We start from the raw sequence: 26,069 nt of genomic DNA on the forward strand, positions 1-26,069 counted from the left end.
TATGTACGGTCCTGAGCTCCTTGGAGAAAGGGTGGGATTTTTTAAAAATGTAATCAGTCATCAATCTGAACCTCTGCCCAGCAGTTACGTACGATTTGGTTCTGGCAAAAGTGGAGGGCACAGATCTCATGGAACAATTTTATGCTTGTGAATGCATTGACTCTGTGCAGAGGTATTACCGATGTGTGGAGGTCAGGGATAGGACTCATTAATGTGACTCCACTCCCCATTCCTGCTTCGGTTCTACTCCAGGGGTGTTGAACCTCTTTCTGCCCAAGGGCCAAATTCCATTTTAGAGAAGTTCTCAGGGGCCACATTCCAGTGGTGGGCAGGGCCAAAGGCAAAAGGGGCGGGGCCTACCCAACCCCTCCAATATCAGAGCATTGTAGCTTTAAGCTCTACTGCCAGTAACTAAGCCATAGGAGAGGCATGTCAACTTTTAAGAATGGGAAGCAAACAGCCCAAAAGCCAGGAAACCACCCAATGATTGGTGGTTGGGGGCAAAAGGGTGGAGCCAGGAGATGGAGGCATGACCCTCTAGGAATCCCAGGAGGGTCGGATTGGGACCCCAAGCCTGAGGTTCTCCGCAGATATGCCTTCTGTGACTGACATGAAATGGAATCTAAAGAGCCTGTATAGCGTGTTGGACTTAGGGATTGGCTCAGATCCCAGTTCAGGCACAAAGCTTACTAGCTGATCAGTCTCTCTCAGCCTAACTACCACTTAGGGTATCAGTGAGTTCTTTGGAGAAAGGGCAAGATAAACCTGTAATTTAAAAGTAAACCTTGGCAAGGACACCTCAAGACCTTGTGAAACGCAAAGCAGAAAACCCAATCCACCCAGCGGGACAAAGAAAATATATGATAAACCCAAGACACCCTTTAACAGTGTCTAAAATCTGCTACCCAAGGCAGCCACTTCCCCCTACCATACGTTAGGGCCGGGCAAGGGAATCTACCAAAGCAAATCATCTGTGTTCATCTTCCTCTTCCCTTCCTTTCTCACCGAAAGGAAATTTAGCCTGAAAATGTGCAAACAGTACTAAAGGCAGAGAGACACGCCTTCCATCGCATGACCGGAATACAAACGGATGACACGCAGTTATCTCGGTGTCACACTCTGATCGCTCAGAGAGAGGCAGCATCGTGGTTCGTTTAGCCTCCCTGCACTCTGCATGTAACAAAGATGAAGATGTGTAGGGAGGGGAAATGTGTGTGTGGGGAGGGGGAGAGAAGGAGAGGCAGCTGCATTGTAGCGCAGAAGGCATCGCTGGACCTCGTATCAGCTGGAAGGAGCAGGGTGCTGAATAGGATGCCCAGTGAGACAGAGGAATACCCACCCGTCCATCGGTAATGTTCCATGACTGCTGCCTACCAGCTCCATACGAGGCTGAATTAATAAACTGTCTTTCATTTGTGACACCTCGGCATCAATTTTGCATTAGGCTTAATTCAGTAAAGTTCACAACTGATACAGTCCCCTTATGACAATCCTTTCAATTGTCCTTCTTATATAAAAAAAAGAGAGAGGGGGGAAATCCTTTGTATGATTAGAATGTCATAAAGATGTTTGAGCTCTTTTGGCAGGGAGCTGTCTTTAATCTCAAGAAAGAGCTTTTATATAACCCACTCATGCCTACAGCATTGTTGAATGAAGTCTGGGAAACGAACCACCTGCCTCCCCTTGGTCCGTTTACACTATTAACAAGGTGGGCCTGGTTTTTAACGTCAACTAGAAGCAACTGAGGCGCTCATCTCAATGCCAGGCTTGTCACGGTGAAAGATATTTCAATGGGAGGAAGATTAATGAAGGGGATGTGATGTGATAACATCAGCGAGCATCCTCTCGAGTTATTAATACACGGAGAGAGGATCGCTTCAGCCAATTAGGACTGGCAGTGTTTGTCAGACTCAGAATCTACTCTCTCTCTTTCCTGAAGGGCAGGTGGCATGGATACACTGACTGCAGTTTGGACATCTCCAGAGATTTATCCCAAAACAGATGACGCATGTATTTTCTGATACATGAGAGAGAGAGAGAGAGAGAGAGAGAGAGAGAGAGAGAGAGAGATCCACGCTCATACAGAGAGACAGAGAGGCAAAGAGGCAAGGGACAAAGGGTATTTCAACACCAGCCTAAAATCCTGCATTTAAAACAGGGCTTTCTGCTTCCATTTTAAATGCAGGATCACATCTGACTCCCCTTACATGCTCTTCCTTTCCCCTTTCCCCTCCCCTCCTCCTTCTCCCCATATCTGAGTCTTCCATTCTCTTTCATTGATCTCGCTCCTCTTCGTGCTGCTTTAACTCTTTTCATGGTGGAAACTGAAGCGGAACACAATGGGGTAATTTGATAGCTCATTACCTGCGATCTATTTAAAAACTGAACAAATGCATTTAGTGCAGGAGGGTCATGGCAGGGTCACGGCGTCATGTAAACTGCCGACAAACCTCTGTGAAGGAGCAATCTCCATCGCAGGATAAAAGCTCCATGTGAAGGAGCCCAAAGACTGATGAAAGACAGTAGCTAAGGCTCTGTGTATTCAACATGTTTACCTGTCTGCCATGAAAGCAGAGCATCTCCAACATATTTGGCTGTTCAGCATCCTAAGAACCTCCACTTTCCCCGTTTTAAAAAAGGGAATGTTCCTAGTAGTTAAGTCATCCCCACAACCCCAACTAAAAAAATAAGGTTTGCACTAGCTGAGTATCTTTCCTTTAGCTCCACTTCCCAAAGGATCTTGCCTTTTTTCTTTTCCTCAGGTGGATGTGGCCCCTTCCATAACATATTTGTTCACTAAAATCTGCATCCCTGCAAAATGGAGGTAGAGATCCCAGTATTATGGTGGATGTATCTTTCTATTCATCATCAGCTGCTAGGCTATACAGCAGGTCTGCTTGTGACAAGATGAACCATCATACAAACCCTTCAAGTTCACCATGGACTCAGCACATCTCCTGTGTTTGATGCTCATCTGGAACAGCAAAAAGTGGAGCGGAGGTCATCAAACGTGATGGGTTGGGCGCAGAAGATCCCAAGTTGTGTGGATCCACTAGAACAGCCTTCCCCACCCTGTTGCCCTCCAAATGTTTTGGACTACAACTCCCAGCACTCCTTGTCATCAGTTATGCTGGCTGGGGCTGATGGGAGTTATAGTCCAAAACATCTGGCAGGCGCCAGGTTGGAGAAGGCTGCTCTGGGATAAGATTGAACATAAGAACATAAGAAGAGCCATGCTGGATCAGACCTAGGGTCCATCTAGTCCAGCATTCTGTTCACACAGTGGCCAACCAGCTGTTGACCGGGAACCCACAAGCAGGGCATGACAGCAACAGCATCTTCTCACCTATGTTCCCCAGCAACTGGTGTACATAGACTCACTGTCTCTGGTACCGGAGGTAGCACATCGCCATCAGGACTAGTAGCCACTGATAGCCTTCTCCTCCAGGCATTTGTCTAACCCACTTCTAAAGCCATCCAAATTGGTGGCCATCACTACATCCTGTGGTAGCAAATTCCATAGTTTAACTATGTGCTGCATGAAGAAGTCCTTCCTTTTATCTGTCCTGAATCTCCCACCAATCAGCTTCGTAGGATGATCCCAGGTTCTAGTATTTTGAGAGAGGGAGAGAAATGTCTCCCTATCCACATTCTCCACACCATGCATAATTTTGTACACCTCTGTCATGTCTCCCCTGACCCTCCTTTTTTCCAAGCTAAACAATCCCAGCTGTTGTAACCTTCTCTCATAGGGGAGATGCTCCAGCTCCTTGATCATTTTAGTTGCCCTTTTCTGCACTATCGTGTTACTTGGACGGACAAGATATCACAGCCCATCACAGGACATTATCCATTATGCTGTAGTTAGCATGAATGCCTAGTTACAACTAAGATGTAATTATACCTTTGTTGATTGCAAGGACTGCTGCACTGAGTCCTTTTGAGGAGTGCAGCACGTCCTGATAAGCGAGACTCTTGCCTGCCCTACAATCCAGCACCTTCTAACTGAGCCTGCTGCCTTCGAAAATATACAGCTTCTAATTAATTTAACCCCAAGCACAGCGCAGGCAGAATTTCCTGCTGGCAATTAACAAGAAAATAAAAGCAGGCATTCAGGCAGGATCAGGGGCTCCCTCCAGAGCCTGATAAGCCTGCAACATGGGAGTTAAGTAGGAACATCGAGGGGGAAATGGACGCCTCTGCTTTTAATTAAGCACAGAGCACACTGCAGATAATGAAACGAATCAGCAGCCAGAGGAGCCCACATGGTTGACTGTCTCAGCAGCCAGACATTCGGAGTGTGAGCAAAGAGCGCAGGACACCAGAGGGTCAGGCAGAGTGGTGGGAAAAGAGTCAGTGTCACAAATACTGACAAAATGTCCACCATTATGATGATGGCCTGGAAGAGACAGGGCTCGAATTTCGCAGGGATTTGAACACAGAGATTCCTTGCTCCCCCTCAATCAGGGATGCAGCACTAGGTTGGGGTGCGGATGGATTTCCCCCCCCCCAGAACACCATGGGTTGGATGTAGGGGTGTCAGAGACATCTGTTTGGGAGGTGGAGTTCAATGAGTTTTCCTAGGTTCAGCCTCCCAGACTGAATTCCATTTCCTGCTGTGACACCCAACTAAGTCTGCAGCCAGTTCATAGATTCTCTGGACACTCTTGCACATTTTTTAGCTGGTTCTGCGGTTCATGCAGATTTCTGAGCAATTTCTGCACATTTCTGAGCAATTTCTTCAAATTATGGACTAATTTGTGCAAATTCAGATATAATTTGCACAAATTGCAAATCCTACCAAAAATGTACATAAAAGAGTTTGGGGGAAAGCCCACAGCTCAGCTTTCAAATGCACATCAAGCCATGCATACCACAGAACTTTGTCAAGTCAAAAAAGAAGCAGATTTCCCAGCGATGGACATCCCTAGTCAGCTGATGTCAGTGGATGTGGCCACACCCATTAATATCATCCAGGCCTACTCACCCCCTGCCCATTCTAGATTTCCGTGCTGAGAGAGGCATGAAGTTCCATGCCTCTCCCAGAATGGAGAAGGTGACTCATCCGGTGCTGGGAGAAGCAGTTATTCCTCGCAGGACCAAGGAAGCCCCTTGCTTTGCATGGCATCCCCATGGGCACCGCACGTAGTGATTCAGCCATTAGGGGATTCCTCCAGGGGTCTCCGTGGGCTGGTTTGGGAATCCTGGCAGGCCAGATTATGTCCCCAGTTGGGGGGTTCCACATCCCTGCAAAATGGAGGTAGAGTTCCCGGTGTTATGGTGGATGCAGGGCCGGCCCTACCATTAGGCAGGGTGAGGCAGTCACTTCAGGTGGCAGATGCTGGGAGGAAGCAATAAGATGTTCAAGAAGAGAACTGTGGGCATTGCAGCCTACTCTGCATGCCCAAAGTTAGCCTGCTGCCTTCAAGTTCAGTGAAGACCATTGACTGGGACAATGTTCTCCACTGAATTAGTGTTAAACGCAGATCCAACTGCCAGTCCTGTCAGGTTTTGTACATGGAATAGTAGGGGGCGCCATCTTGTCCTTCGCCTCAGGGAGCAAAATGTCTTGGGCAAGCCGTGGGTGGATATGTGAATAAGTCAACACATCTACCACACCAGTCACATCTCCTTTGGTCCTTAGGATTCATTCCGCAAGTACAATCACAAAGATAGAGAGAACATAAAGTAATCGTCTGTTAGAAAACCTGCAGAAAATAAAACAAAACCATAGGCACCAAATGAATATTCCATAGACTGGAGACCACCATGGAGAAATCCATATCCCCAGTCGTCTCCTGCTCTAATCTCTTTGGAAACCCTGTGCAGATCAGGGCTTCAAAAATGATCTTAAGAAATGGGAAGGTTTATATTGGGCAAAGAATGACCAGAGTCCTATTTTCTGTGTAGGAAGTTATTTACTTTTGCTGTGTGCCTCTATCTTAAGAATTTTCTTCAATAGTGTGCTAATGGGCCAACCCAATGACATGGAACATTGATGAGCGCATGAGTCCAAAGAGAAGCAGAGGGAAGAAGGGACACTCAGGTGGACCACAGGCATGGGCTGGGTGTCTCAGCTATGCATATCGGATGGTAAAGCTACAGAGCCAGCTAGCAACGTGTGAATGCCAGTAAGGTGTACTGGTTAGAGTGTTAGACTGGGACTCGGGAGATCTGGGTTCTAGTCCCCACTCAGCCCTGAAGCTCAGTGGGTGACTTTGGACCAGTCACTGATCCTCAGCCTAACCTACATCACAGAGTTGTTGTGAGGATAAAATAGAGAGAAGGAGGACTGTGTAAGCCACCTGGGGTTCCTTGCAAGAGGAAAAAAGGTGAGATATAAATGTAATAAATAAATGAGGGAGGGAGGGAGGAGAGATTACTAGCACCAGATGCTCAAAGATCCAGTGCTTGATCAATGCTGTTTCACCTAGAGTACCAAAATACAGAAGGAAAGATGTGAGCCCAAAGAGGAACAGCCAGTGAAGACAGAGAATGAATATAATGAACTAGAAGAAGGTCTTTGTTGTTGTTGTTGTTGTTGTTGTTCAGTCGTTCAGTCATGTCCTACTCTTTGTGACCCCATGGACCAAAGTATGCCAGGCCTTCCTGTCCGGTGCTCTCTCCCGGAGCGTGCTCAAGTCCATATTCATTGCATCGGTGATGCTATCTAGCCATCTCATCCTCTGCCGTCCCCTTCTCCTTTTGCCTTCAGTCTTTCCCAGCATCACGGTCTTTTCCAGAGAGTTTTCTCTTCGCATTAGGTGGCCAAAATATTTGAGCTTCAGTATCTGTCCATCCAATGAGCAGTCAGGGTTGATTTCCTTTAGGATTGACTGATTTGACCTCCTTGCAGTCCAGGGCACTCGTAAGAGTCTTCTCCAGCACCACAGTACGAAAGCATCAATTCTTCGGCGATCAGCCTTCCTTATAGTACAGCTCTCACAGCCACACATTACTACTGGGAAAACCATAGATTTGATTATACAGACCTTTGTTGGCAAGGTGATGTCTCTCCTTCTTACTATGCTGTCTAGGTTTCCCATAGCTTTCCTCCCAAGGAGCAAGCGTCTTTTAATTTCATGGCTACAGTCACCGTGTGCGGTGATCTTGGAGCCCAAGAAAGTAAAATCTGTCACTGCTTCCATTTCTTCCCCTTCTATATGCCAGGAAGTGATGGGGCCAGATGCCATGATCTTTGTTTTTTTAATGTTGAGTTTCAAACCAGCTTTTGCACTCTCCACTTTCACCCTCAACAAGAGGCTCTTTAGATCCTCTTTGCTTTCTGCCATTAGGGTAGTATCATCTGCGTATCTGGGGTTGTTGATAATTCTCCCAGCAATCTTAATTCCAACCTGTGATTCATCCAACCCGGCGTTTCTCATGATGTACTCTGCATATAAGTTAAATAAGCAGGGCGACAATATGCAGCCTTGTTGTACTCCTTTCCCAATTTTGAACCAATCGGTTGTTCCATGTCTGTTTCTTACTGTTGCTTCTTGACCCTCGTACAGGTTTCTCAGGAGACAGGTAAGGTGGTCTGATACTCCCATCTCTTTCAGAATTTGCCACAGTTTGTTGTGATCCACACATTCAAAGGCTTTAGCGTAGTCAATGAAGCAGAAATAGACGTTTTTCTGGAATTCTCTTGCTTTCTCCATGATCCAGAGAATGTTGGCGATTTGATCTCTAGTTCCTCTGCCTCTTCGAAACCCAGCTTGTACTTCCGGTAGTTCTTGGTTCACATACTGCTGAAGCCTAGCTTGTAGGATTTTGAGCATCACCTTGCTGGCATGTGAAATGAGCGCAATTGTACGGTAGTTTGAACACTCTTTGGCGTTGCCCTTCTTTGGAATTGGAATGTAAACTGACCTTTTCCAGTGTTCTGGCCACTGTTGAGTGTTCCAAATTTGTTGGCATATTGAGTGCAGCACTTTAACAGCATCATCTTTTAGGATCTTAAATAGCTCAGCTGGAAGACTGTCATCTCCGCTAGCTTTGTTGTTAGTAATGCTTCCTAAGGCCCACTTGACTTCACTCTCGAGGATGTCCGGCTCAAGTTCAGTGACCGCACTATCATGGCTATCAGGGACATTCAGATCTTTCCTGTATAGTTCTTCTGAGTATTCTTTCCACCTCTTCTTAATCTCATCTGCTTCTGTTAGGTCCCTGCCTTCTTTGTCCTTTATCATGCCCGTCTTTGCACAAAACGTTCCCTTGAGATCTCCAATTTTCTTGAAGAGATCTCTAGTCTTTCCCATTCTGTTGTTTTCCTCGATTTCTTTGCATTGTTCATTTAAGAAGGCTCTCCTTGCTATTCTCTGGAGCTCTACATTCAGTTGGAAATATCTTCCCCTTTCTCCCTTGCTTTTCGCTTCCCTTCTTTCCTCAGCTACTTGTAAAGCCTCCTCAGACAACTACTTTGCTTTCTTGCATTTCTTTTTCTTTGGATGGATTTCGTTGCTGCCTCCTGAACAATGTTACGGACCTCCATCCATAGTTCCTCAGGCACTCTGTCTATCAGGTCTAATCCCTGAAATCTATTCCTCACCTCTACTGTATATTCATAAGGGATATGATTTAGGTCATACCTGAATGGTTTAGTGGTTTTCCCTACGTTCTTCAATTTAAGCTGAAATTTTGCAACAAGAAGCTCATGATCTGAGCCACAGTCAGCTCCAGGTCTTGGTTTTACTGACTGTATAGAGCTTCTCCATCTTTGACTGCAAAGGACATAATCAATCTGATTTCGATATTGACCATCTGGTGATGTCCAAGTGTAGAGTCGCCTCTTGTGCTGTTGGAAAAGAGTGTTTGCTATGATCAGCGTGTTCTCTTGGCAAAACTCTATTAGCCTTTGTCCTGCTTCATTTTGTACACCAAGGCCATGCTTGCCTGTTATCCCAGTGATTTCTTGACTTCCTAATTTAGCATTCCAATCCCCTATGATGAAGAGGACATCTTTTTTTGGTGTTAGTTCTAGAAGGTGTTGTAGGTCTTCATAGAACCGATCAACCTCAGCTTCTTCGGCCTCAGTGGTTGGGGCATAGACTTGAATTACTGTGATGTTGAATGGTTTGCCTTGGATTCATACTGAGATCATGCTATCGTTTTTAAGATTGTACTCCAGTACTGCTTTTCCCACCCTTTTGTTGACTATGAGTGCTACTCCATTTCTTCTAAGGAATTCTTGCCCACAGTAGTAGATATGATGGTCACCTGAATTAAATTCGCCCATGCCTGTCCATTTTAGTTCGCTGATTCCCAAGATGTCGATGTTCAATCTTGCCATCTCAGGTTTGACCACCTCCAGCTTACCTTGATTCATTGATCTTACATTCCAGGTTCCTAAACAATATTGTTCTTTACAGCATCGGATTTTCTTTTCACCACCAGACACATCCACAGCTGAGTGTCCTTTCGGCTTTGGCCCAGCCGCTTCACTCTTTCTGGCGCTCCTTGGTAATACCCTCTGCTCTTCCCCAGTAGTATATTGGACACCTTCCGACCTGAGGGGCTCATCTTCCAGCATCGTATCTTTTAGCCTTGTGATAGGTTCCATGGGGATTTCTTGGCAAGAATACTGGAGTGGGTTGCCATTTCCTTCTCCAGTGGACCACATTTTATCAGAACTCGCTGCCATGACCTGTCCGTCTTGGGTGGCCCTGCACGGCATAGCTTATGGCTTCACTGAGTTACGCAAGCCCCTTCACACAACAAGGCAGTGATCCATGAAGGGGAAGAAGGTCTTACAGATGCAATTATCCAAAATTTCACAAGGGACACAGAGCTCTTGTTCTCCGCATATGGTGGAAGGTATTCCTACGCACCAGAATTGGTTTATGATTATACATGCCAGGGAGGACTATGACGAATGTCCTATGTCAGAGGAAAACGTCCCGCAAAATTCATACTTCAGTGAACATATCTGAACACAGAGAATCTCCTCATCATTTTTAAGCCAGTTGACACGTTTTGCAGTTTTAAACTAGTTTTAGGCTATCCAGAGATTTTGTTGAAAATGTATAAAATTGTATTTAAATGCCTAGTATGTGTGTGTGTGTGTGTGTGTGTATATATATAATTTATTATGTTTTTTTAATATTTGTCAGATTATAAAACTTGGGTATTTATATAGAGAGAATTTTAACTATTTTTAGGATAGTTTAGCATGTTTTGAAAATTTTAATTAGTCAACACATATTATTTAAGAATTCTTTTGGAAACATGTAAAATGTATTTTAAGTGTTTTGGTGTACGTTATACGTCACTTATCATGCATTTTATATTTTGTATTCTTCCCTTCCCTTCATAAAGACCAAGTGTGAAAATGCGTTCGGAATTAATTTGGTGCAGCTGTTTGTTTTTACTTTGGATTCCAGCCTTACAGCTGTTTTTCTGGTCCCTATTGACACTGTAATTTAAACAGGCATCAGGGTAACCCTCAGAAGAGAAACTTAACAACTCTTCCGAGTGTGGGAGGAGCTTTAGCTATATGAAGTTACTGAAAAGTAATCAGGCAAGTAAAACTGAAGGGAGACCATATCCATGTAGTCAGTGTGGGAATTGTTTCAAACAGAGGGAATATTTGAATTGACATGAGCATATTCATACTGGAGAGAAACCCATTTGGATGTTTTCACTGGGGGAAATGCTTCAGTCACAGAAGAGTTAGAGAGGAACTACTCAAATGCCCAGAGTGTGGGGAAAACTTTTGCCAGAGGGATACACTGATCTTCCATTAGGAATCTCATGGATGAATAAAGCCCTACAAATGCCTTTAACGTGGGAAGAGTTTCGTTTGGAAAGATAAAAATGGGCATAGGCGCATCAGTGAAGAACATTAATACAATCGACACTCTGTGGTCGGAAACTGGTTTACTCTGGCTTTGACTTTTTATGATGCTGCCAACTTTTAAAAGGTTTTTATATCACGTTTTATTCTATTGTTGTATTTTATGGTTTTAAATTTTGTGAACCACTCAGAGAGCTTTGACTATGGGCCAGTATAGAAACGTAATCAAGAAATAAATGTATAAGGCAGGCTGTAGGGCAGGGATGGAGAACCTCTTTCAGCCCAAGGGCCAAATTCAATTTCAGAGAAACTCTAGGGGGCCACCTTCCAGTGGTGGGCAAAGGAGGTGGGGCCAAAAATACAAAACACACACACACACAACACCCCAGCATATTGTAGCTTAAAAGCCTTAGGAGAGGCATGTCAAGCTTTTAGAATAAGGGAGAAATGCGACAAAATCCAGGAAAGTACCAAACAGAGAGATTTGGCCCCTAAGGCCAAAGTTTGCCACCCCTGTTGTAGGGAAAGTATGAACCAAGTCTTTTCTTTTCCCCCAGCTTTCCTCTCTTCTGAAATATGGTGTGAGCCTCATTAAAAAAAAACAAAACCCAGAGCCAGCCTCACTATTGTTCCCAGCAAGTCCCACACACAACCCCACCATTGGCCATAAGGAAGCCCAGCCGCCCATGGTGTGTCCCTACCCCTTCTGCTTCCCTACAGCTCGAGACACCATCTCGTCAGAAACACTTCCAAAGCTCAAGGAATAGCTTGACAAATAACACTTTCAATGTTCTGTTCTTACTAACATGATTCATCGTTGAGTAATAGCTTGGAGTCAGGGCAGCCTGCTCTCGTGATTGTACGCATGGCACTTCTTTGGAGTAGTGGCTTGCTTGGGGCGGGGAGGTTTACATACAGCAAGGTATGCCATCAATAATTCTAATTGCCCCTGTGAGAAACCAGTTAGATTTTTGTGAATGCCAGCATGGTGGGGTGTAGCAGCGAACAGGCTGAGTTATGAATCATGAAAATCTTGCCTTGAAATGTCACTTCTGCCATGAACTCACTAAGTGGCTGTTGCTGTTGTTACATTTATATCATGCCTTCCTTCCTCTTGTGAGGAACCTGAGGTGATTTACATGGTCCTCCTCCTCTCCATTTTATCCTCACAACAACCCTGAGAGGTAGGTTAGGCTGAGTGTCAGTGACTGGCCCAAAGTCACCCAGTGAGCTTCATGACCAAGTGGGGACTAGAACCCGGATCTCCTGTGTACCAGTCCAACACTCTAACCACTACACCACACTGGCTCTTAGAAGAGCTTCTCTTTCAGTCTCAAGATCTTATGTCCGATGTTGAGATAAAAGCAGTGACAGGAGCAAAGGGGTGGTTGGCCATGTGTCCTACTTAACAGAGGATAGTCTTCTATTTGAAGGGCTGCCAGTCCTCTGTTTGAAGGTGTCCCCTGGTTCAAAGATAAAGAACCATAAGAATCCAGGGGAAGAGGAATCTCAAAGTTGCCTATCAACAGTTAGCACCTTGAGAGCAGGCTGAACACAGGTCATCTGATCACACTCTTCTCCACTATGGTGAGATGGATTGGATTGTTATTTAAATGAGAGTAATTATTTCTAAATTCGCATATATATATATGCATTCGCATATGCAAATAGGTTTCCTCTTTTTTTCAGTGTGGTGTATGTGGCAACCCTAGTTGGTGAGGCCAGCCAAAAGTGAGCAGGACAACTGTTTTTCTGTCACTTACAGGGAATTTCCCCTCCTTCCGACACTCAGTCCATATCAACTCCACCCCCATTTTTACTTTATTTAACTTTTATTTATTTACAACATTTGTAAACTGCTCTAAGGAGGTGGTCTAAGAAGATACCATGGTTGATGGTATCAAACACCAATAGGAGACAGAGCAAAATTAATAGGGTTGCACTCCCCCATCCCTCTGTTGATAAAGGTCATCTATCAAGGCAACCAAGGCTAATTCAGAGTCATAAAGAAGCCAGAAACCGGACTGAAATGGGTCTAAATAATCAATATCCTTGAAGAGTGCCTATAGTTGTCCCACCATGACCCCATCGAGTACCTTCCCCCCAAAAGGGATGTTCATGACCAGGCGGTAGTTGTCAAATACCATTGGGTCCAGGGTGGGTTCTTCAAGAGTGAACACTCTAGTGCCTCCTTAAGATCAGTAGGTACCACCCCTTTACAGAAAGATGCATTTGCCCCACTCTGGACTCCTCCATTCATCCCCGCTGGCTAGCTCTTATTAACTAAGAGGGGCAAGAATCAAGAGGGTATGTGGCTGGTTGCATGGCTGCCAGCAATGCGTCATCAGGCTGCAACAACTGAAACTGATCCACAAAATCGGACAGCTGGTGATGGTCCTTGGTCTGGAGATCAAGGACATCCAGAGGGTCCTTGACTGTTATAGATAATAATCTATACTGCAGATTGGGGAGAAAGGTGGGAGTCCCAGGTCTCCAATGATAACAGACTTACTGCTGTAAATTTACATCCATAGAAAAGTTTCCAGTTCATTGGGGGATGGATTGGTCAGTGTTTGGAGAAGGCAGTCCATTAGAAAAAAAGAAAGCCCCTCCTTCTCTATGAATGAGACTACACATTGGCTGCAATGTTTCATCAATTCATCAACAAGATGAATCAGTTAAAAACTTTTTGATCCATTAAAACCATACCTCCAATTCATCAGTGTAGCGGGCGCGGGGTATTTAAAAAAAAATCTGAAAAGGCAAAGACTTTCAAAAACAGGACAGCAGCTGCCATCTTAGAAGAGGTGTTCCCCCTTGCACTTCACACACATGGGGATGCCTCTTCTAAGTGCAAATATGCTGTGGCGGGCAGCCAGTGCCACCTTGAGAGGCATTTCCTCCTCTACAGCAGCTTCCGAGATGGCGGTAAGCATTTCCTAGTGCCACATGAGGTCCACTCCCACAGTACCCTCTGTCCTGAATTCTTTATAGTCAAATTCAACTGTAATCCATTAATTCATCAAGTGAATCAGTTAAAATGCCTACAATGAATTGACTAAGATTTCTGTAATTGGACAACAGCCCTAGAAAGCATCCTTCCCTTTCCCTTGCGCTGCTGGGGAAAGGCAGATGGACCACCTGGAACACTCCGAGATTTGGAAGCGTATAACAACATTGTAGATCTCTGGCTTACACCACGTCTCACATCATTTTATCCAGACACAGTTGTCATCTTGCCCTGACCACATCTGCAGCATTAGAGGGGAATTTGTCACATAAACAGGGTGTCTGCTACCGTGTTCGGCGCAGCAATTTTTAATTTTTATTTTATTTTTTCTTTCTGAAGTCTCTCCTGTCACACTGTGTGTGCACCCATGTCTGGCCCATTTTATGTCTGTCTGACAGCTGCACATCATCAAGAGATCTCATTCTAGGAAGCAGACACCTTAATTGACTCATGAAAAAGAAGGAATGGGAGGATGAGTGGGGGAAGAAAGAGAGAAAGAGGCGGAAGGCCTCAACCAAAATAAAGCACCTTGGAGCCTTCCATCAGTAAACTTGTTACTATAGGAACAGTAGGTTCAATCGCTTCTTTCTTTCTCATCCACAAGCACGGAGCTGCAGCGACATCTGCAGGCCAGCCATAATACAGCAACAACTGCTGAGAGGATTTTAAAAAACCTCAATTTTATGAATAAATGACTTGGGAACAGAATTAAAGACTGTGGGGTAGGGGCAATGAAAACTTAGCATCCCCCCCCCCCGTAGAATGTAATCTAGAGTGTATCAGGGCTTAAGCCCAGAATTTGTTTTCAGCCCCAGAAAAAGAGGAAAGGGTGTTGTGTTTAATAACTCGCTTTTGCTCCCAAGTTCGAGTTTTCTGTAGATCTGACTTCCAAAAGAAGGCCAAGCTACTTATCTGTCAGGGCCAGGCCAAGACATGTACCAAAACCAACCCGACTGGTAGTTAATCTTACTTCAGTACTGGCAAAGGGATTGACCGCCACACTGGAAGGCTGAAGCCTAGCTTAAGGGTAAGAGGGCAGGCTGCATGGCACACAAACGCACACAACTCTGTCCACCAAGATACCTCACCACCAGTATCTGCTCCTCAGCGTCTGCCACACAAGGCAGCCGCCTCACCCTGCCTAATGGTAGGGCTGGCCCTTTTGGCTATGTTGATTGTCCTGACCATTTTTATTTCCACAATATGTACTAGTAGATGGCTTATTTAGATAGTGAGGACACAATCCTATGCACGTTTAGACAGGAAAAAAAGAAGTCCTACAACTCCCAGCATTCCCCAGGCAGCATGCCTGTCTAGTGATAGCATTTCAGAGAGAGAGAGAGGGAGAGCGAAGGAGGGTAGAGGAGGCTCAGGATATCTCATATTCTGGCCTCTCCAGTCTCCTCCCCTCCCTGCTCACTGGACCACCCCCTTTCCTCTTCCTCTGAGGTTGCTTTTCCAAAGTGCTGAACCCTTATCCCAAAATGACCTTTACAGTTCTGGCTGGTTTTGACTAAAACCCAGAATGGATTCACCAAAGCAGAGCCATGAGCCTCCACTCACTTTTACTTGCAGGGAAAGGTGCTTGCAGGATTTTCTGCCTCAGGTACCAATAACTTGACTGGCTATGGGTATCGTGCACTTTGACTTAGGGAAGAGGGAACACCATTTGTTGCTCTGCTTCAGGCCACAAGACCCACACTGTTTACTGGGGTGCACTAGGGTGCCACAAAGAAGAGCTGAAGTACGCCTTGAAAAATGAAGATACTGTACTGGCATCCACTATTCTATGGCCCTTCAGCGAATGAGGTCCCATGTGGCATAGACCCCTACTCCCTTGGCCAATGTATCGGCAGTACCATCTTCTCGAAGGAGAAAAAAAGAAAAATGCAGTGGGACTCCCCAATGCAGCCCCATTCTATAGCTGACCTGTGCTCCTGGGGACATCTCAGAGGCATCACCGTTACCCAGAAAGCACATAGACTCACTGGGCACAGTCCAGATAACAGCTGTTACAGCAATTATCTTTTCTGTAGTCATGCCCTATCTTTGTCCTGCTTGAGCTTGGTCCAAATCTGGCCTCCAACCCAAATGCAACAGAGAAGGTAAATCAGAGTAGCACATGGGCTGGCCTTGCCCCCTAGGAAGCCTTGTGTGACAGGGTGAACCAAAATACAGAGCTGCAAACAGAGGCTGAGATCTAGGCCCAGAATCAAAGGTAGGTATGGTTGGACACCTGCTAAGGCCCACACTGCAGCAGGGTCCACTGATAAGAGGCCCCTGGAGTTGCTCTTTCGCTTCACCACTGCATCCTGTTTATTCACCTAACTTTTATTCAGGCCCAGACAATGGAGGTGGTGAGAAAGAGCAGTAGTAGAAGTCGCCTCTCAAGCAAGGAAGAGGTAGCAATGACAAAAAAAGAGGATGGGGAGCAATAGCATCTGATGACAATGGTGAGAAGGTGGATTCACTAAGGAAAGGGGGACATTGAGGATGTCTTGCCCAAGGGCCCTCACAAACTTGGAGCAGTGCTGAGATAAAACTTAGAAGGGCAATCTGATAGAAAGCACAATCCATTAGTAGGGCTATGGAGCAAAGCCAAGGTTAAACATGGAGGAGAAAGCCAAGGGACAAGCATGGTCTCAGGAATAAAGTAAAGCTGGTGACTAGCCATCACAATCACAAAGAGATTCAGCAGGGAGCATAGGACCTCTGCGTAGACCAGAACAGAAGGATGAAGTACCCTGGTCTTCAGAACCCCACCCAGACCCAGCTGCAAACAGTTATCCCAGTCCCTTACTCTTGAGAAGCCCTCTTACTCCTGAGGAGCCCAGTGTGCTTCATCGATGGGAGGCTGCTGCATCTTCACTTTTTTGTGCAGATGTTCTCTAGGACTGGATGGTTGTTCTGCTGACTCCATGATCAAGGTATGTTCATCAGGAGCCCTGTCCACTGGTCCTTGAAGGACCTGAGGTAGCCTCTTTGTTGGTGCAAACAGTACCTACAGGAGTGCTGGAGGAGTCAGAGGTTTTATGGGGCCTTCAGTCTTGGAATCTTCATCAGAGGAGGAGCTCTCCTGGCCTGGGCCTAGGTCAAGCATGACCATCTGTGGAACTCTCTACTTGGAAAAGCTGGCCTGGTTAGGCCACCTGACCTTCTGAAGGCATTCCGATTACAGAGGATTCCATCCCATGCAGCACCAATCCCTTCTCTCTCTCTCTCTCTCTCTCTCTGCCAATATATGGGCAGTGACATCATCCCAAGGGAAGGAGTAACCACTCAGTAGGATACCCCAATGCAACCTAAGCTAAAACTTACCATCATTGGGGGCAGGGGGGGAGAGAGAGAATCCTTGAACTATCTCTGTTGCTTATACAACACCGTTCCATCCCTGTGTCCCAGCAGGCAATAATAACCCAACTATCCTCAATTGCAAAGAGGATGCTTACTCCATCTGGGAGTTGAGAACTTATGTAAGTATGTTGTGTGTGTGTTTTTCAAGTCCCAAGGCAAAGTGTGCTTCCCGTTGATCCAGAAAATAATTATGCCCAGGTGACCACCGTTTGGGGAATACTGCCAAACCACCGATCCCAGTGAAGTACTAGATTAAGATTATCTTTCTGATCTTTAAAATAGGTACAATAAATCTGCCATAATGTTGCATTTTCAAAAGGGCTATGGTGCATACAACATAACAGAGCAGGCATGGTAAAATATATCCAACCTGAGCAGCACTTACGTGAAAGAGAGCTGGATGAAGGGTACACATTTCTGATGATAACATTAGAGCCCTTTGTTCAATAAATAAACTGAATGATTGCATAGAGCCCAAACCTTCCTCTAATATCTCCCTAGACCCTCACAAGTGCTCTCCACTACAGCATCATTAATGACTGTGTTCCTTTTTGTGTTTAATAACAATGCCTTAACAAAGCAGCTCTTCCTAGGCTGACAAAACAGCTAATGTGTGAACAGTGTGAAGGGACAAACTCATTATCCACCTGCTCTTGCTGGCTCCCACGCCATGGGCAGCAGGCAAAGGAGGTAGCATCATGTAATTAAGTGCAAGTGCAAGAACATCATTTAAAGATGAGAGAGAGAGAGAGAGAGAGAGAGAGAGAAGGACTTGGTAATAACAATGGAGACCTCTGAAAATGAAGATAGCCAGAGTTAGGTAGGTATAAAAGGAAAGGGGTGGCCTGCAAATGCAAAATTAGTTCCAAACATGGACATGTTCTAGCTCTAGATGTGGACGTGTTCTAATTCTAGACATTGGGTCTAAACAACACGCTATGTTAAATATGTAGCGTCCAGAATATCCCAATTTTCTTTTTTGCCTTCAAGTAAGGACATGCAGACATGGATTGGGACCAGCAGGTAGGGGAGGTTTAAACCTTCACATCCAGCTGCTTTCCCTCCCTAAATTTCCCTCCTGTGGAAGGGCTAAAATGAGAGAAAAAAGCCTTTATTTGTGCCAGATCTGTACTACCCCAAGAACAGGATAAAGATTAGCTGAGCACTAAGAATGTGATACTAATGAAAGCTTCTCCCCCTTGTTTAGCCCCCATTCATTCTCCCCATAAACCTCCCCTACATTTGTGCAGTGGCCCTTATCCAGATAGGGTTTTGCCACTTACTTGTCATTAAAAAAAAAAAAGTGGGTCAACTGCATGCTACATATTTAGGGTGCAATCCTATGCATGTTTAGACAGAGAAAGGGCCTACAACTCCCAGCATTCTCCAGCCAGCCTTGTAGGCCTTTTCTCTGTCTAAACATGCATAGGATTGCGCCCTTAATGTATCATGCAGTTTGAGTCACATGGATAGACAGGGTCAGCTCTCCCATGAGGTGGGGTGAATCCCCCACCTCAGGCGGCAGATTTGGAAGGACAATGGATCCCACATGTCCCACAGCCAGGAAGAACATGGGTCCTGCTGCTGCCGCCACCCTATGCCTCTCAAACTAAGGCATAGGCTGGGCGGCCATTCCAGAGAGCCCTGCCAGCCACTCCCCCACTGTGGCAAATGCTGCAGCAGGAAAGCGGCCATTGCAGCTTTCTGGTGCAGCAGGAAAGCAGGCATTCCACCCTGTGTCTCACTCCGAGTAAGGCATAGGTAGGTCGTCACTCCGAAGAGCAGGAGCAAGAGATTACCTGGCATGGCTCTCTGGAGTGGTAGGCCAATACCTTGCTAGAGTGAGGCATTGGTCTGTCTGGCACTCCAGAAAGCTGTACCAGCTACAGTTCTGCTACGGCAAATGCCACAGCAGAAGAACGCCTGGCACAGCCCTCCTGAGCGCTGCCCACCCAAGGACAGGGGTCCTCAGAAGAAGGCATGGGCCAGGTAGGCTCTCTGGGGCTGCTTCCCTGCGGTGGCAAATGTTGCAACAGAGAGCAGCCAGCATGGCCCTCCACAGAGCCTGACTTGCCTAAATGCCTCACTCTGAGGGATCCTTCCTCAAAGCAAAGCATTCTGGGTGAGGTGGCCCTGGAAATTAACCGTGCTGCCATAATGCAGACATTCACCTCAGAGCAAGGTGTTGAGGAGGAGGTAGGTGGCAGCAGAGAAGGAGGCAGACAGGTGGGGCGGGGAGAAGAGAGGAAGAGGAGGAGGGTGGCGGCAGCAGCAGCGATGAAGCTCACTGGGTGACCTTGGGCCAGTCTCTCTCTCTCAGCCTAACCTACCTCACAAGGTTGTTGTGAGGACAAGGAGGATACGGTGAGGAGAGCCATGTTAAACAAGAGCGGGGAATGTGTGGCCTTCCAGATGTTGTTGGACTACAATTCCCAACATCCTTGACCATTGGGCATGTTGACTAGGCTGATGGGAGTTGCAATTCAACAACATCTGGAGGGCCATATGTTCCCCACCCCTAGTGTAAGAACTTAAAAAGAGCCCTGCTAGACCAGACCATAGGTCTATATGTATTCCTGCTTCCTTCTTCCTGCTTCCCACAGTGGCCAATCAGATGCATGGAGGAAGCCCATGAGTCACACTCAGAGGCAATAGCCCTCTCCCGTTGTTACTCCCCAGAAACTAGAATTTCAGTGGCAAACTGCCTCTGAACATAGAGATTCCTCTCTTTTTTCCAGCAGGGCTCTGAAGACAGAAATAAGCCCAAGTAGGCAGAGTGGGGGTAACGGCATAGGTGGATTTGGGAAGATCAGCAGATGGGGAAGGGTTAAGCACCCTCCTGCCTGTTAATTCTCTCATGCGAATCCCAGCCCCACTCTACCTACGCATTCGCATTATCTTGGCAAATGTGGGTTTGGGGTATCGCATTTACTACATTAACATGCAGTTGGGACCGGTAATGGAGAACCAGTCCAGTGGAAACACTGCCTCACCCATTTTGTTTGGGGGAATATTTTCTTATTTATTTGAGTTGATCAATATCCTGCCTTAACGGGGAATTAGTGCCACTGAACTCAGTTGAACTTACTTCTCAGTAAAAGATTACAGGATCACTCTGCAAGATGGAGTAATATTGTAGCAACTCACAGTATGATGTTCTAGCCCCGATATTGGTGAGATCTTGTTTTATAGATGTTTCTGCGTATGCATGCGCCCACACGTGTGTGTAACTTGATTTTGTTTCGACCAATTTCCTTTGAAGCTGAAAATAAAAATCGTACACCTTCCTCTCCAGCAAGTTTATTTTCAGTGGCTGGTGTTGCTGGCCTGTAAGTGTGCTTAGGACTGTAGCCACGGCGCAGGGGGCAAAATAATTTTATCAGGCATGACTTCTAAAGAAAATGGAGATGTGTCCTTAACAAGCATTCCTAGAGCTGAGAGACTGAGCCTGCTATGAAATCACCAATGAATTGTGGATTTAAAAGTCCTTTTCCCCCTTCTCCACTAGAAGGCTCTGTCTAGCAGAAAGAATTCATTTGTTTTTGTAGTAAAGGGGAAAAACCCTAAAGGCATAATTTGCAGAAGTACATCCAGAAACCTATCCAAGTAAAAGTTGCCAGCAGTTCAGAAAAATACCCAGCCTGGCTGGTTCTTTTGATTTAGGACCAGTTGCCAGAAAAGCAAAGTGCAACAAAACCTCTCCCCACTCCACACTGTCCCCCGCTGCCTTTTTTTAAAAAGCTGTGCATTAGATGAATAAACGGTATTTGCACAGGGCTCTGTCCCTTGACCTACCAGAAATCATTGGGTTTCTCTTCCTATACTGAGTTTTTTTTAAAAAAAAAACCCACCTGGCTCCTTCCCGCAGATCCATCCTCAAATGCTGGGCTCCATCCCTTCATGTTCCACCCCTACCTCGTCCCATCTGCACTACTCATCCAGCTCTCCACTCCAAGGAATGGCAACCCCACATCCAAGATTGGAGAACTAAGCACGCACAAGGATACAAGTCCCATTGAACTGTATGAGACTTTGGCATAAACATGCATAGCATCTGATCCACAAGTGAAAACAGTGGGTATTGGTGACAATTATTAATCAGTGGGTATTAATCAATGGGTATTAATGGATATTAATCCATGTGTATTAATCAATGAATATTAATCAATGAATATTAATCAATGAATATTAATCAATGAGTATTTTTGACAGTTATGTATAACCCTACACCAGAGACCCAGGGATCACTCAGAAATCCTGTATCTATGTCAAGGAAACAGACATTCCCAAAATGTGGATTGTGGAAAACTCCTAATTCTCTTGTCTGTCCACCCTCTTGTACTCAAGATGGTTAAAGAGCAGGAAGTGAATGGAGCGGGGCGGGGGGCATTACTCCATACATCTATAAAACAGGCTTCCAGGTGACGTGGGGATTCTTACTGGAGTTACTGCTTTGAGTATGAAATGTTTCATACCCAGAACAGCAAATAGTGAGAATCCCCGCATCTCCTAGAACACTGCATTTTAGGAGTAACCTCCGCCCCGAACATGCCTGCGCTGTGCCTTCCCCCGTTGGAGAGGATGCGGTGCTGGCCAAGGGTCCCAGGCACAGTGTGGTCAAAGCAGCCCCAGCTGAGGTGGCTGGAGCATTCCTCCAGTTGCCACATCAGTCGGCGTACTTTTGTTGTGCATGAGCTTTCCTCAGCCAGGGAAAGTGTGCATGCAGTGAAGCCCGCATATAGTGAAGACTGCATGCAGCTTCAGCTGACGCTTTGGCTGGGGACTTGATGATATTAGAGGCATGGCCATGCCTCTGAGGGTGGGGGCTGCTGGCCACCCCGTGCCCAATGTCATCCAGTCCATGACAGCTCAGATGGGAGTCGTTTGGTCTCCCACCCTAAAAGTCTTCCCTACCCCTGCTTTACCAACACATAAAACTCCCTGCTAGTCAAGAAAACAGACAAACCTGCCCCCTGCACAAAAACAAACAAACAAACCAGTAAAACATGGGAAAAGGTAGCTAGCCGGCCCTCTTTTTCTTATGCTAGTTTTAACTGGCAGGAAATTTTATCAAGAAAGGGAGCATTCAAAACTGTCATCCACTACTGGCAGTTTCAAACAGTACAGTCCATTTTACCACTTCGTTCTCCGATGACCAGGCGTAGACAATGTCGATGCAACAGATGAGTAAGTGGAAATTCCAGTCTGCCTTCCTGGTTGTCTGTATGGAACCAAGCAGTAGCAATAGCTTCAGTTTAATGAACGGAGCATGCCATGGTGTGACCCAGTGTACTTGTTATCAGATTTCGTGTAAGCCCATCACCCCAAGGGATATGCCTGATCGTGACTGTTACCATGGAGACAAGGCCAAATATGTTTGTTCCTATTACAAAATTTAGGCCTCCATCACAATGAAGACCTCTGAAGCAGAATTAGGAAAGGGAAATACTGCAAAATAGATTATATTCTCATCTTGCGCCTCAGTGATTTCCCTCTGGTTTTGGTATTGCTTTATGTCCAGAGGACGAGCGGGATGGGAAGGCTTAAGTTCCAGATTGTTCATTCCATCTTTATGCTTCCTGTAAAAATGCTAATTGTTAACACTGCCTGGGCACTTCTGAAACACATGCATACCCTTCAACATTTCTTCTCTGTGCCCTGACTATCATGAAGCATGATTGTTTAGGACAAGAGAAAGAGCCTTCTCAGTGGTTTCACCCAGATTGTGGAAGCTTCCGCCCCACAAGGTTGGTTTACTGTCTTCCTACTTGCTGTCTTCCACTGTTTGGTGGAGAATTTTCTCTTCTGGCAATGTTTTCTGTTAATAATGATGCTTTTATCTGCTGGACCTGTCTCCATTTTATATTGTATTTTAAATTGTGTTTTTTTATCAAGAGATAGTGTTCTTTCCAGGATCTCTGATCCTCACGTACTGTAACTCTTACAATTTGCTGAAGGTACGTCTCTGCATTCTCTACAACAGGGGTCCCCAACCTTTTTGGACCCGGGGGCACATTTGGGAATTTGAAAAACTGCTGTGGGCACCACCACAAAATGGCCCCCATGGAGGATGTGATTGGTCACATAGTGGCTGCCATAGGGGCCTGGCTAGTCAAGAGGTGGGGGGGTGGGCAGGAGAAATGGTGTGGCTAGAGGCTGGGAGGGACGGGAAATGGAAAGAGTTGCTTCCTGGCCCTCCCAATCTTCTTCCATCCACACAGAACTTTCCCCTTTGTTCTCTCTCTCTTTCTCTCTCTCTCTCTCTCTCTCTCCACTCTCAGCCTATAACCTCACTATTTCTCTCCCCCAGCCCCTAGCCTTGCTCTTTCTCTCCCTTCCCAGCCCCTAGCCTTGCTCTTTTTCTCCCTTCCCAGCCCCTAGCCTCGCTCTTTCTCTCCCTTCCCAGCCCCTAGCCTCGCTCTTTCTCTCCCCAACCTCTTTACCTCACTGTTTCTCCCTCCGACTCCTAGCCTCAAGCCTCGCTCTTTCTCTCCCCTGTACCCCTTTGCCTTGCTTTCTTTTCCTGCCTGCTGAACAGCTGATCAGTGGCAGGTTCAAGAACAATGTGGCACCTTAAAGTTTTTCAATTTTTTAAGAGGGCAGGGAGTGAAAAGCTTTGCGGGCGCCGTTGGAGGTGCCCATGGGTGCTGTGTTGAGCACCCCTGTTGTACAATATGGGGGGGGGGGAAACGGCAGCCTGCAGGCCAGATTCTGTCCACAGGGCTTCCCTGGTTGGTCCATGGCCATGCTCCTCAGCACATTCCCTGCCACCGCCCCCCCCCCATAGCAGTAAGGCTTGAAAAAAAAGCCTAATTGCAATGGGGAGGGCATTTGAGGTGGTTAACATTCCCCTCTCCTTATGCTGTGACCCTTCTAGGGTGCCCAGGTTTCCTACTTTACAGAGGACAATCCTCTCTTCTGGCAAGCTGGCAGAGGTCAGTTCCCTAACTGAAGGTGGCGTCTATTTGACGAGGTATCCAGTCCAAGTCTGGATTAAAGTCAAAGAATCCTAAGGAGGGAGACCCCGAGAGGCCTTGAAGTTGCCCATCCATAGGTGCAAAAGTGGGAGAGGATCCAAAATGGGCCCACGGATGGAAGAGACGCATCTCAAGATGCTGCAACAAAGATTTTATTTGTTTAAAAAAAGCCCAACAAATTTCGGTAACCAGTGAATTTTAGTAGGAGATATTATTACAGGAATGTCTGCAAAAAAGGGGGGGAGTCGCCAGCAAATTTTAGTACCTTGGATAGCTCCTTTAGAGTTCTGAAACCTGGAGCATATTCGCCACCCCACAGACACCGGAGCCTCCAGCCTCTCTGCCTGTATTCACACACATTTCAGTGATTTATCAGGGACAGATATCAGAAAATAGAAACCATCCATAGAAAAATGGAGACCCTTGGAGAGTATGCATCAAAAGCAGAGGGACTGAGGAATTCCCTTTGAACATTATTCTGAAATCCCTCCCTTGGAAACTGGGTACTCCCAGGGGTGCTGTTAAAGCTGGACTTTGGGGGCAACTGCCCAGAGCCCCACTCAGTAGAATGAACAGGAGGGACCCTGAATGCAGCATGGCTGGCATGTCACATCTTGAAGTAAGTGCAGTAATACACATTACCACTGAAACATTAGAGGGGCGGCAAGTGAGAGCATTAAGTCCAGAGCCCAAAATTCCCTCTGCACCATCGGGTACCCCCTTACTCCCCCCTGGTCTGGCGGCAAGGGTAGGCATGGTGAGGCACCTGCTAAGGGCCCACACCCCAGCAGAGGACCACTGGCAAGAGCCCCATGGACTTCCTCCTCCTTTTCACCATTGCTCACCGGCCTCTCGCTCCAGCCCAGGCAACAGTGGTGGTGAGGAGGAGCAGGGGATGCCATGGCCTCCTTGCTCCCTGGCTCTCTGCCTTATCAAGCAAGCAAGTGGTAGCAACCTTGAGAAAGAGGAGGAACAGCAGCAGCTGGTGACCATGGCACTGAGAAGGTCGACTTACTGAGGAAGGGGGACCATTGGGGTGTCTTGCCCAAGGGCTCTTGGAAACATGTAGCTGGCACTGGCTGCCCCTCCCTCGAGATTAGAAATAACCCTGCTTTGTGCTGTGGACAGACTGGATGGATTTCCAAGTGATGCAATTGTTAGTCTTAAACTTTCAGCTTCACTTGCCCAGAACTGAATGGCAAACCTTGATTACTTCCAGCATCTTCCTTAGAGGGCTTTTTTTCTGGGGCATCTCATAAAAAGGGCCATTGTCTCAAAGGCATGGGTAAGGGCTCCTTGTGAATGCCAAATTAGTTCCCCATTAGCATTTCTTACAGAGAGCAGATGCAGCCTTCTATCTTGGCGTACAATGCCATCTGTTGTTCACTTGCTATCATTTGCATGTGAAAGTGTGTGCTCCTGGTTCTATATTTAATAGCAACACATTTGCAGCCATTGGGATGGAGTGGGGGGAAGTAATGCTTTTTAAATGTGGCAACCAGGTGCTTTGTTGCGTCCATCTTTTTTGAAACCTCAGTTTAAGGCCTGTGAAGGAAAGGTGCAAGCAGAAAAGCCACAGTGTCTGAATGCTGTTAGGGAAGAGTTGGACAGTATCAGGAGCGCTCTGGCGGCTTCTCCCAGTGGACTCCAATAGCCAACTCAAGACACAGACGAAAGGATTTCTTTTCAAAGCTTTAATCCTTTTACATCCCTTCATGGATCACTGCCTTGTTGTGGCGAAGGGGCTTGCGTAACTCAGTGAAGCCATAAGCTATGCCGTGCCAGGTCACCCAAGACAGACAGGTCATGGCAGAGAGTTCTGACAAAATGTGGTCCACTGGAGAAGGAAAAGGCAACCCACTCCAGTATTCTTGCCAAGAAAACCCCATGGAACGTATCACAAGGCTAAAAGATATGACGCCGGAAGATGAGC

The sequence above is a fragment of the Heloderma suspectum genome, chromosome 11 (assembly GCF_057233095.1).
Source record: "Heloderma suspectum isolate Gila_16-S chromosome 11, 16-S_ref, whole genome shotgun sequence".
NCBI classification, from domain to species: domain Eukaryota; kingdom Metazoa; phylum Chordata; class Lepidosauria; order Squamata; family Helodermatidae; genus Heloderma; species Heloderma suspectum.